This window comes from Meriones unguiculatus, chromosome 20 (genome assembly GCF_030254825.1).
Source record: "Meriones unguiculatus strain TT.TT164.6M chromosome 20, Bangor_MerUng_6.1, whole genome shotgun sequence".
Classification (NCBI taxonomy): Eukaryota; Metazoa; Chordata; class Mammalia; order Rodentia; family Muridae; genus Meriones; species Meriones unguiculatus.
In genome coordinates this window covers 21,964,335-21,975,129 of record NC_083367.1, presented here as the reverse complement: position 1 = coordinate 21,975,129, position 10,795 = coordinate 21,964,335, and the positions used below count along the sequence as shown (strand labels likewise).

At 42.1% G+C, this 10,795-nt stretch overlaps 1 long non-coding RNA gene across 1 annotated transcript; it reads left to right on the top strand.

The window, feature by feature from the left end:
- Positions 1–1,406: 1,406 nt before the first annotated feature.
- LOC132649508 (uncharacterized) lies at positions 1,407–7,932 on the top strand. The gene is made up of 4 exons (XR_009587967.1): positions 1,407–1,624; positions 1,752–2,002; positions 2,248–2,444; positions 7,580–7,932. It is a non-coding gene; the product is annotated as an uncharacterized LOC132649508 (long non-coding RNA).
- Positions 7,933–10,795: the final 2,863 nt, after the last annotated feature.

Sequence of the window (10,795 nt, the reverse complement as noted above, 5' to 3'; positions counted from 1 at the left end):
AAAATAACAGGAAGCAAAAAAAAAAATTACTCAAGGGAAGTTGAAGAACCCCCAAAGGGAAAGTAATTTAATGTGTGACAAAGGAAAAGAAAACTAAGTTCGAGCTGATTTCACAGAGAATAGAGGTAAAATGGGTGAAGCTATGATTTGAACAAAAAAATAAATGAAAGAAATAAAAGGTGCGATATAATTTATTTCCCTTTTTATCACGTAATGTAGCACAAATTTACCCTTTAATAATCTAGTACTAAACATGACTGTCTGGAACCATATCTTTAAATTGGGGGCAAAAATTCCTAGAAAGTGGCAGCTTATCAGATTGACTCAACAAGAAGTTAAAGACTTATCAGAAGTGTGGAAGTTGGAAACAGTCATGGCAGAGACTGGCTGGATGCTGGCCAATGGCCGTTCCTACACCCCTCCATCATTAGCCTGAAGCTACACCACATGGTGCCAGCTGGGCTGCAGATAGGACTGCCCCTAGATAGCTCATAGCATCATGACTTCGCTTCAATTTGCTTGTGAAGAAGATCCACATCTTCCCACACATCCTCCTGCAGAAAACAGCCATCCGGAAACCCGCTTTACCCGGACTCAAACCAACAACGCAAAGCAGGCATTCTCACATTCATTTCAAAACTTCCTTGGGCTTCTGCCTGGCCGTCCCTCCCTCCTTTTTTTTGCCTCTGCGTACATTTGAAATAAAATAAAAATATTGATGAAAGAAAGTAACTTGCTGCTTTAATAGAATGATATCTCACTTATAAATGTGTCGTAACTCAAAATAATATTCACATCTCATGTCTAAGCTAAATATCATGGTTCCTTGTTTCTATTATAGATTCTTGTTTTTGAAATAGGATAAAAATATTGCCTGTTGGGGACGGATTCAATGCCCCCCCCTTAATCCTTATTTGTGTAACTGTATAACATTGACTCTTTACTTTGTATGCTTTCAAATGGACTTTGGCCAAAAGCAATAAAATCCTCCACTGACCATTATACATATATTCATAGTTTCCTCTTGCGAGTGGAGATAGGGCGGCACTGTGTCTTCACTGTGCGTCTGTGTGCCTCTGTTTACCCTGAAGTCCTTTAGGGGCGACACCCACACCACCGGTATATCTGAAACCCTGGAGGACATTGGCTTGTTTTTTTATTGGAAGATTAACTCTCCTGGAACTTTATTTCACCCCCTCTTCATCTTTCTGTGTGGATAACCGCACACAGTACCTCCTTTCATGCCTCACTGGGATTATTACCCTGTGGCTACGGAGACGACATCATAGGTACTTACTGAGTCCTAAGGAGAAAGAAGTGGATTCATTTTAAATTTATTATTCAATAAAATATTATCCCCCATTTGGGACAGATACAGAATTTGTGGCTCGTTTGAAATCGCAGCCTGTAACCTCAGTTTTGTCCGGAGAACAGTACATCCTTTTGAGCTTGACCCCATAAAGCGTTTTATTTATTTGCCTTTTAATTCCAGGGTCGGTCTCGGTCTTGGTGCACTCTGGCTGGTTTGTGGTGAGCGCTGGCAGCTCGCCTCCATAGTCTTCGGGGAGGACGATAAGCAGCGGTCCTCCCTTTGAAGAAGATCTTTACAGTCCACAGCAGCCAGGTTAGAGTTTGAATTTTTGACTGGAAGTGTGAGAGCGGGTGTGTGTGTATTTGTGTGTGTGTGTGTGTGTGTGTGTGTGTGTGTGTGTGTGCTCTAGGCCCCACTTTTCTTTTCTGTTTGGTGACAGGAGCTGGTCCCACACACACCATCGGGGCGTTTGCATCAGAAATCTTTTAACGCTGAAGAAGAGAAACACTGTTCTGAGTGACGTCTTCTATGAGTGACGTCTTTCTAAGGAGCTGGAAGAACAGCAACAACTTTAACCTCCCCAGGTCTGTACTAAGGGTCCTGAGCATGAGGTGTGACTACGCCACTTACCCAGGAATTGAAAGGCAGAAACCATGGACCGGGCAACTTGAGGAAAAAGGTTTGTTGAAGGTAAGCAATGACTTAGGACTATAAATGTCTCAACGGTATAACTTCAAAGAAAAATCCTTTCTCCTACAATAAAGCTACTGATGCATGAGAGGAGGCGTGTGTTTGGTTCATATTTTGTGTTCTGTATTAAAGGCACTCCCTAGCTACTGATGTCTAAAAAATATAAAATTAGTAAAGAATAAGCATTAGACATCACGAACTGTTCCAAATCCTGCAAGCTGAAGCCTCTTTTCTCTCTTCTGTAGGATTGTGAGCGATAGAGACAGCTGCCTCCTGCTCTTCATTATCACCTCACCACTGAGCCTTCCAGGCTTTTCCAAGCAGCCCCATCTAACAATGCCTGTCCTTCCTTGTCACCATATGCTAATACTTGGGGAACCCCTCACTGCTCCATAGCTCCAGGACTGAAGCACACCCATTCTTCCTTCTGCTCACCGACACAGTGAGTTTATCATTGTTCTTAGTTTGTCTTTCAGCTCCCTAATCTTACCCCATTATTTTTATAAAGCCCTAATTTCCCTTCTTCCTTCCAAGTTAGCCACCACAACTACAATCTTCTAAAGAAATCTAGCATTTTCTTTATTCCTCCCAACAAGTTATTTTCCTGTCCAACTCATATTTCACCATTTTACTCCTTAGTTTGCTGTGTCTGCTATTTCAGGTCATTAACAGTCAGTCTTCTCCGCTGGCGATTCTCAAGCTAAGGCATGCATCAAAGCCACCTGTGGGACACAGGTTGGGAGCTGCAACCCCCAACTCTCCAGTGAGATGATCTGTGGCAGAGCTTGAGAATTTACATTCCTGACAGGTTCCAGGGGCTCCCAATGCTGTTAGATGAGAAATCACACCCTGAGGACCAGTGCCCTTGTTCAAGAAGACGCTTACTCCACGAGACAAACGCACACTGAAGAATAAGAGCTTTGGAACTAGAGACCTGTCTTGGCAAGTTTTCTGTCGCAGTGATAAAATATGATGACAAAAGCAACTCAAAGGGAAGTACAGCTCCACAGCTCCACAGCTCCAGGGTAGAGTCCATCATGGTGTGGAAATCCTGGAGGTGGGAGATTGATGAGGCAGCCAGTCACATGATTTCTCCAGGTCAGCGAGCAGAGGGAGATGCATGCATACCGCCTCTCTCCACTTACACAGGTCATGACCCCAGATAGGGAATGGGGCCCTTCACAGCGGATCTTCCCACTAAGTTTTTACAATCAAGCCACTCTCCCATAAGTATGCCCAGATGCAAGTGCTGGGAGGATTCTAAGTTCTGTCAAGTTTACAGTCAAGTCCAACTTTCACAAGACAGTCCCAAAGTCTGTATCTTTTTAAAACACTTTTAAATTTTGTAGTAAATTGTTCAGTCAAAAGTAGTATCTCACTTTTTTGATTGATGTATATATTTTAGCCTAATATTACCAGCATGACAGAATTTTTAAAATATTTATCAGTTGTTTATCATTTGTGTAAATTGACTATCAGCCTCAATTTTATTTTTTTATTTCTCAGTGATTTATGAGAAATTTTTATAGTCTATAGGTTAATCTTTCATTTGCTTTTATATATGACATTATATTTAATTAGCTCTTTATCCATGTTTTGCCTGTTTGGATAGCGCCTTTTCTGTAAGTTTTAATAAAATCAAGGTTATGCAGTTTTAAAAATCAAATTGCCTTTTATGTTACCACTGAGAGAAAAACCTCAAACTGTGATACAGTTTCTTCTTAGAATTTAACCTTTGATCTTACTAATGAAATATCTGCATTGTAGACAGACACAACGGCAGTCTTGATCTCTGTGACAAAGTTGTGCACACACATATGACAAGATACGTAGTGGCTGCCACCTAGCTGGTTGTTAGCTGTCACTGCTGGTAAAGTCCATCCCAGATTGGTAATATTGAAGAGCTGGAGAGGAATATGTCATAGGCTCTATGACATATGTTCAAATCCATGATACACAGTAGTATATCTGCACACACCTGAGGAGCCATAACTGATTCTTTGGACAAATACTGTTTGAAAAACTGTATGTGTATTTAACCTCCTGGTCAGTTTTTTGTCAACTTGACACAAACTGGGGTCACCTTGGAAGAGAGAACCTCAGTGGAAGAGCTGACTCCATCAGACTGGCCAGTGAGCATGCCTGTGGGAGCATTTCCTTGTGAATGATTGATGTGGAGGGCCCAGGCTGCTGGCAGTGGTGCCACATTTTGGGCAGGTGGTCCTGAGCTGTATAAGGAAGCTAGATGAGCAAGCCACGGGGACCAAGCCAGTAAGTAGCACTCCTTTGGTGGCCTCTGCTCTAGCTCCCACCTCCAGGTTCCCACCTTGAGCTCCAGTCTTTGGTCTCCTCCATGATGGACTGTGACATGAAAGTAGAAGCTAACATAAAACCTTTCTCCTCTATCTTGGACACTTTGGTGTTGCAGGTTCACAATGATCCCATTGTGAACCCGGACATTACGAACTGTAAAAATCTGTCTTTTGTTTGGTGTGGTTCGGCCCTGACACACACCTTTAATCCAAGAACTTTCTTTTTATTGTAAACAGGTGATTATAGTGTGGTTCAGCCCTGACACACTCCTTTAATCCTACAGCTTTTTGCACACAGTATTTAATAAAGTTGACACTAGGTCATGAGGCGGAGCAAGCAACCAGCTGACAGGAACTAATAGAAAGATGGGACTTTGAGAGAAGGGTATATGAGACAGTGTAAAGAAGAAAAGGGGCTTTTTGAGCCTTGTTTCTTTAGCGCTTTATCTTTCTGGCTCTTGGGCTTTGAGCTGATGTTTTTTTCCTCCTGGGCTGTCAGCTGAGCTGGAAAGCTTTTTAGCTTTGGGCTTTTGGCTTTTTCCTTCTGGGATGTGAGCTGAGGAGGAAGGTCAGCTGGGTACTTTCTCTGCCTCTCTGAGCTAGTAGGCTTTCACCCCAGCATCTGGCTCCCCATTGAACAGTTGGGATTTTCATTTTTTTATAACGACACTTTGGTCAGTGTTTTATCACAGCAACAGAGAAGCAAAGGGTGGTCTCTGTCTGAGACATGCTCCTTCTATGAATTCCAAGCTGGCCTGGAATTTATGGTCCTATTGCCTTAGCCTGTTGAGTCATAGGTTTAAGCATGCGTGCTACTGCTCTCTTGTAATTTGCAGGTGTATCTGTTTTTTCTTTCCCTTGCAGTGTCTGTCTGTTTCATTTTCTTGCTTTATGAAACAAGCTCTCAGTCATATAACATTTTCTCCACTCACCTCTCTGTATCTTTTAACACGCTCCTCTGCCTGTCCTATGGGATGGGACATGGGAATAAAGTCTTGATTAGATAGAGTGCTGATTTTTAATTTTTTTCTCATGATTTCATATAATAATGTACTTTGACCACAGTCCTTTCTGCGTTATTCTCCCTTAGCTTCCTCTCCTGAAACCCCTTCCTGCAACAAGCTCTCTCCTATTTTTGTGTTTGTGTATGTGTTTGGGGGCAGAAGCAGCCTGGTGTATTTAGTAGAGTTGCTTGCATTAGTATGAGAAGACTATTTCCTCAAGCAGGGGCAACACCACTGAGAAATCTGGTTGCCCTCCCCCAGCAACCATTAACTGTCTACAGCTGCTTTGGGGGATGGGGTGTCCATTAGCTCCTCTTCTAACACATATGGAATATTGATAGCCTCAGTCATGGGCAGGTTTTCCGGCAATGGCCGTATCATATTCAGAAAACAGCATGTCACAACACTCCCTCCCTACCTCTTACATTCTTCTGTTCCTCCCTCCAGGCTGTTTCCCCAAGCACTGGAGGGAGTGACACAGACATCTTATTTATGCTGAGCATTCAACAGTCACTTTTCCTCAGTTCTGTGACTATTTATGAATCTCAACAAGAAGCTTCTCTGGAGAAGGCTGAGAGCTGTTCTGATTGGCCTGGGTGTTGGCTCACCACTGGACCATCTTGGGTCTCTTCCCTGCCACTGGAGGCCATCAGCTAGGACTGGGTCCACCCTCCCCTTTGAGTCTTTCTGTGGATGATCAAACTATAGGACTATTGATGTCCTGGGCTGAGGGTAGAATTTCGCTGGTGGAATCTTAGCTCTCCATCCATTTTAAATATATTTTTATTTATTCTTTGAGAAATTCATACATGCATGCAGTATTTTTTTTATTGTATTCACCCCTGCCTGTCCCTCCTGCATTCCACTCCATCCCCCCCAACCTCATAACTTCAATGTCCTTTTCATGTCCATTCCCTCTCTCTCACTTTCTCCATTTCTCCTCATAACCAAGTCTAATTTTTGACTTTTGTATCCTACTTGACAAGGCCTTCTTAAGCCTGAGGTCATGAGTATAATTTTTCTCACCCGGATTGGAGAATGCTAGCAATTTCTGGGTTTCCATCCATGACATAATGCAGGAAGCAGATAACAGCTTTCAGAAGAAATGTGGGATTCTGATCTCACTACTCCCACATTCTTAACACAAAAAAGCCAAGTGGCTATTGACTGCTGTTCAGATCTGCACTCTGCCATGTTTATGCTGCATAACGGTCCCACTACTTTCAGTTTTCCTTTTCTCCTATCCTGGAGCCAAAACATTTTACCACCTCAGTCCTTGCTGTCTTCTCTGTCTGGGATCCTTTCTCTTACTAACTTGATGACATTCTACCCAATACTAAAGGCCATTCTTTCTTTCCTTTTCTTAGAAAGTTTTTGTCATTATCCTTGAGTTGCTACTCTCTGTTCTGCTTTTGAATACACATTTCACTTCTGGTCACTACGACCCCCATCGTAAATGTGTAAGTCAATAGGAAAAGCTATTTAAGCTTCTTAACCTGGATGAGATAAAAAAAGAATGATAACTTCCTAATCTTGCCAGGGACAAGGAGGGAGAAAGCCTCAAACATGACTGACCATCATTTATCAAAGAGAATTTGGCAATATTTATCAGTGTCCTATACATGCAAATAGTTTTTGACACATCATTTTCCATTTTCATGAACATTTCTGTTAGAGATAGGTGCAATACTGCTCATAAAACTTTGTGAAAGTTCAAAAATGTAAAAGGAGATGTCCAAAAATCTTGCCATGTTTGGAAAACTTTGATACACCTATTATAAAGAAGAAAACGAATATTTATTTATATGGGAAATATCTGTAATATGAAAAACTGGACTCAAAGCTACTTTCCCAGGAAAACATAATTTTAGAGGAAAATGAAATTAAATAGAAAAATATCAAAATTATAAATGGCAAATATTTACAATAATTCTGTGACACTGTGGTCAACATAAAAATTTTAAATGTTAGCCTTTTGTATTTTCTACGTTATTAGATGACATTCATAATTTTCATACAGGGCCAAGACAATTAATTTTAACATTAATTAATTTCAAATGGTTTGTGTGGTTCACCACCCCCCTTCCTCTCTGGCTCTCTCCCTTGTCTTTCTTTCTAAGACCCGAGTTTACATTTCCCCGTTGCTGGAGACTGCCGGCCTCAGGTTAGGCCTTTCCCTTCAACCGGTAGTATTTGCTCTTTCTTGAGCCACGCTGTGGGTGAGGACTAGCCTCTTACAAAGTCATGTCCTTTTGCTTTAGGGAGTCTGCCTCCTGGGACTGAGATGGTAAGCTCCACAGGCAAGATTCAAAAGGCTGCTGCCGAGCTACCCAGCTCCGGAGCTCCCTCTGCGATGACTTGAGATTTTTGTTGCGACTTCTTCACAGCCCCCTTTCCTTTCCCTTATCAGCTAGGTAAGTGGAAAATCTCCTTCACTTTAGCTCTGGCTCTTCAGGAAAGCTGACCGAGAGCAGGCACAAGCTGGCTGGGTGCTTTCTGTCTATGATGGCTGACGAGCCTTCCCACGGGAGTCTAAAACATTTGCTGATATCTCTACTTGGCAGACAAAGTAAACCATGTGTAAAATTTTTGTACAAAGGCACACCGTTAATAGACGTCAGAGGCAATTTGGAAAGTAAGTGAGTTTACAGATAAAGACCAAGCTTTTTCCATTAAGTCAAACAGCTGTGCCAGCCTTGTACTTTATTATTGTTGTGGTTTTTCTAATTCTCCCCGGAAGGTGGTAAACGCCTCAGCAACAGAGACTTAGTCTTGTGTATCATTAACAATTCCCCCCCCCACACACACACATACACGCAGAGTTCTGTATGATACTTGCAGGTAATAAGTGCTCCATGTTCACAGAATCGACTTGAATTAGTCAGGGTTTAAAATGTAGTTCTGGGCCACAAGATGTCGACTGTCTCAGACGGTTGCAGTTTCAATTTATTTATGTGCGTTGTGAAATAATGTATCGCTACCACCGCCCAAAAGAGTATCAGAGTTGTCACTGTTTAATTGTGATTCTTACCAACAAAGAGTGGTCCTGGTAGGGGTGTGCCCACATTCAGGTTAGGTTTAGGGAGGCAAGTCCCTGCAAAGAAGTGTCAGCATCTACCGATGTGGTCTCAATGTTGCTGCCTTGCTCATTTAGTTGCTAGACTTTAACCCCTGTTGTGATCAAGTCTAGAGGCAAGACCCTTGGTAGATGAGGGTAATGAATGAGAGAGGAGCTACCTGGTCTCTCCAGCCACATGACCAGCCATAGCAGCTTCCACCTATGAACACCAAACACCAAGCCCTTGCCACACACAGGATCTCTAGCATCTTGATCTTGACCTTCTTGGCTGTCAAAGAGATGGCTCAGATCACTGATTGCTCTTCTAGAGGCTCTGAGCTCAATTCCAAGCAACCAGATGGTAGCTCACAACCACCTGTAACGAGATCTGATGCCCTCTGCTGGCATGCAGGCAGAACCCTGTATGCATCAGAAACAAAATCATCAGAAATAACGTCCTGTTGTTTATGAACGATCCAAATCCAACCATTTGCTCTAGCTGCCCGAACACACTAAGATGAGTGCACAGGAAAGCCAAGCTCCTCATTGCCATAGCTCTAATGCTTTCCCCCTGCCAGACAGCCAGGGGAAAAGTTCTTCCTAATGCCAGACTGCAGGCAGTGTTCAGGCTCAGGCAAATGGCATAAGGAACATGTAGTGTCTGTCACTTGTGAGTGCCCCCCACACACACACTGTACAAGTGATCTCCGTTATAGCCTGGATGTTCTTTTGGCTAAAATATGCTGCCTTGTAGGTTAGACACCAGGAACTGCCATTCCCATGAGTGGGTCTAACCTCAGACATCACCAAATCCGACTGTTAGCAGCTTACCATTTCAGCTCTTGAGAAACAAATGTAGCCCTGAGAAATTAAGACTCACCAGTCCCTGCACGCAAATGTGCCTGCAATTGGAAAGAAACACAAATACAGACTTGGAGTAAAATATATATATATATATATATATATATACAGCTTTAAAATGAGAATAGACTAGACCATAGCTATAAATGACTATGATCAATGGCAACCTTGAACGTGAGTCTTAAAATCAGTCCAACCTCCAATTAACTTTTATTGAGCTAACTCATCATATTGTTTCTCTTTCAAACTTATTTTGTATTTAATTAGGTTATAATTATATTACTTTCCCTGCCCTTTTCTCCTTCCAACCCCTCCGATGTGTCTGCCCTCTCTGTTTCAAATTCATGGCCTCTTAATCTTTAATTATTACTGTTACACACAGTATATGTAAATAAATAAACAAACACAACCATTGAATATGTTTAGTGTTGCTTGTATGTGTTTATCTTTTTTTAGGGTTTGCCACTTGGGGTACTCACCTCAGGAGAATATTCATTCTTCCTCTTTTAATTGCTCTATCTCTTTACCTAGGAGTGGGGTCCTGTGCGATTGCCCCCATCCATGTTGGCGTGTCAACTTGTGATGGTTGTCATGGTTGTTCAGGTTAGGGTTAGGCAGCCATATTGTTGAGATGTCATGTCTAGAAGACACAACTTTTCAGCGGCTTCCTGTCCTCTGGTTCTTACAGTCTTTCCCCCTCCTCTTTCCATGATGGCTCTTGAACATGATGTAAGGTATTGTAGACATATCTGCTGTGGAGGCCTGAACTCTCCACAACCAGTTGTTTTCTGCATTTTGGCTGGTTATGGTTTACTGTAATGTTATCCATCTGCTGTGAAAAAAAAAAGAGGCTTTTTGATGAGGAGTGAGGTCTACATTTATATATCCATAAAAGGATGCAGTTAGAAATTATACTGGTTTAGCCACAGACTCTCTGACAAAAACCCTGGTATCCAAAAGGCTCCAAAGACAATACAGGTTGTTGCTGCCTTTGGTTGTCAAACCAAAAAATTTGAGCACAGGGGTCTTTCCTGAGACTCATACTCCAACCAAGTACCATGCATGGAGATAACCTAGAACCCCTGCACAGATGTAGTTAAGTATCCAAGTGGGTTCCATAGTAATGGGAACAGGACTGCTTCTGACATGAACTGATTGGCCTGCTTTTTGATCACCTCCCCCTGAGGGGGGAGCAGCCTTACCAGGCTGCAGAGGAAGACAATGCAGCCACTCCTGATGAGACCTAACAGACTAGGATCAGAAGGAAGAAAAAGAAACCCTCTCCTACCGGTGGACTTGGGGAGGGGAGTGTATGGAGAAGGGGAAGGAAGGGAGGGATTGGGAGGGGAGGAGGGAGGGAACTAGAGGGGGATACAAAGTGAATAAAGTGTAATTAAAAATAAAATAAAAATTTAAAAAGTGGAAAAAATAAAATAAAAATTAAAAATAAATAAATAAAGAAGCTAATCACCCCAAGTGGCATAATTTTTTTAAAAATTATATATGTATACTTATACATATATATGCATACATATATAATTATATATGTATAATTATA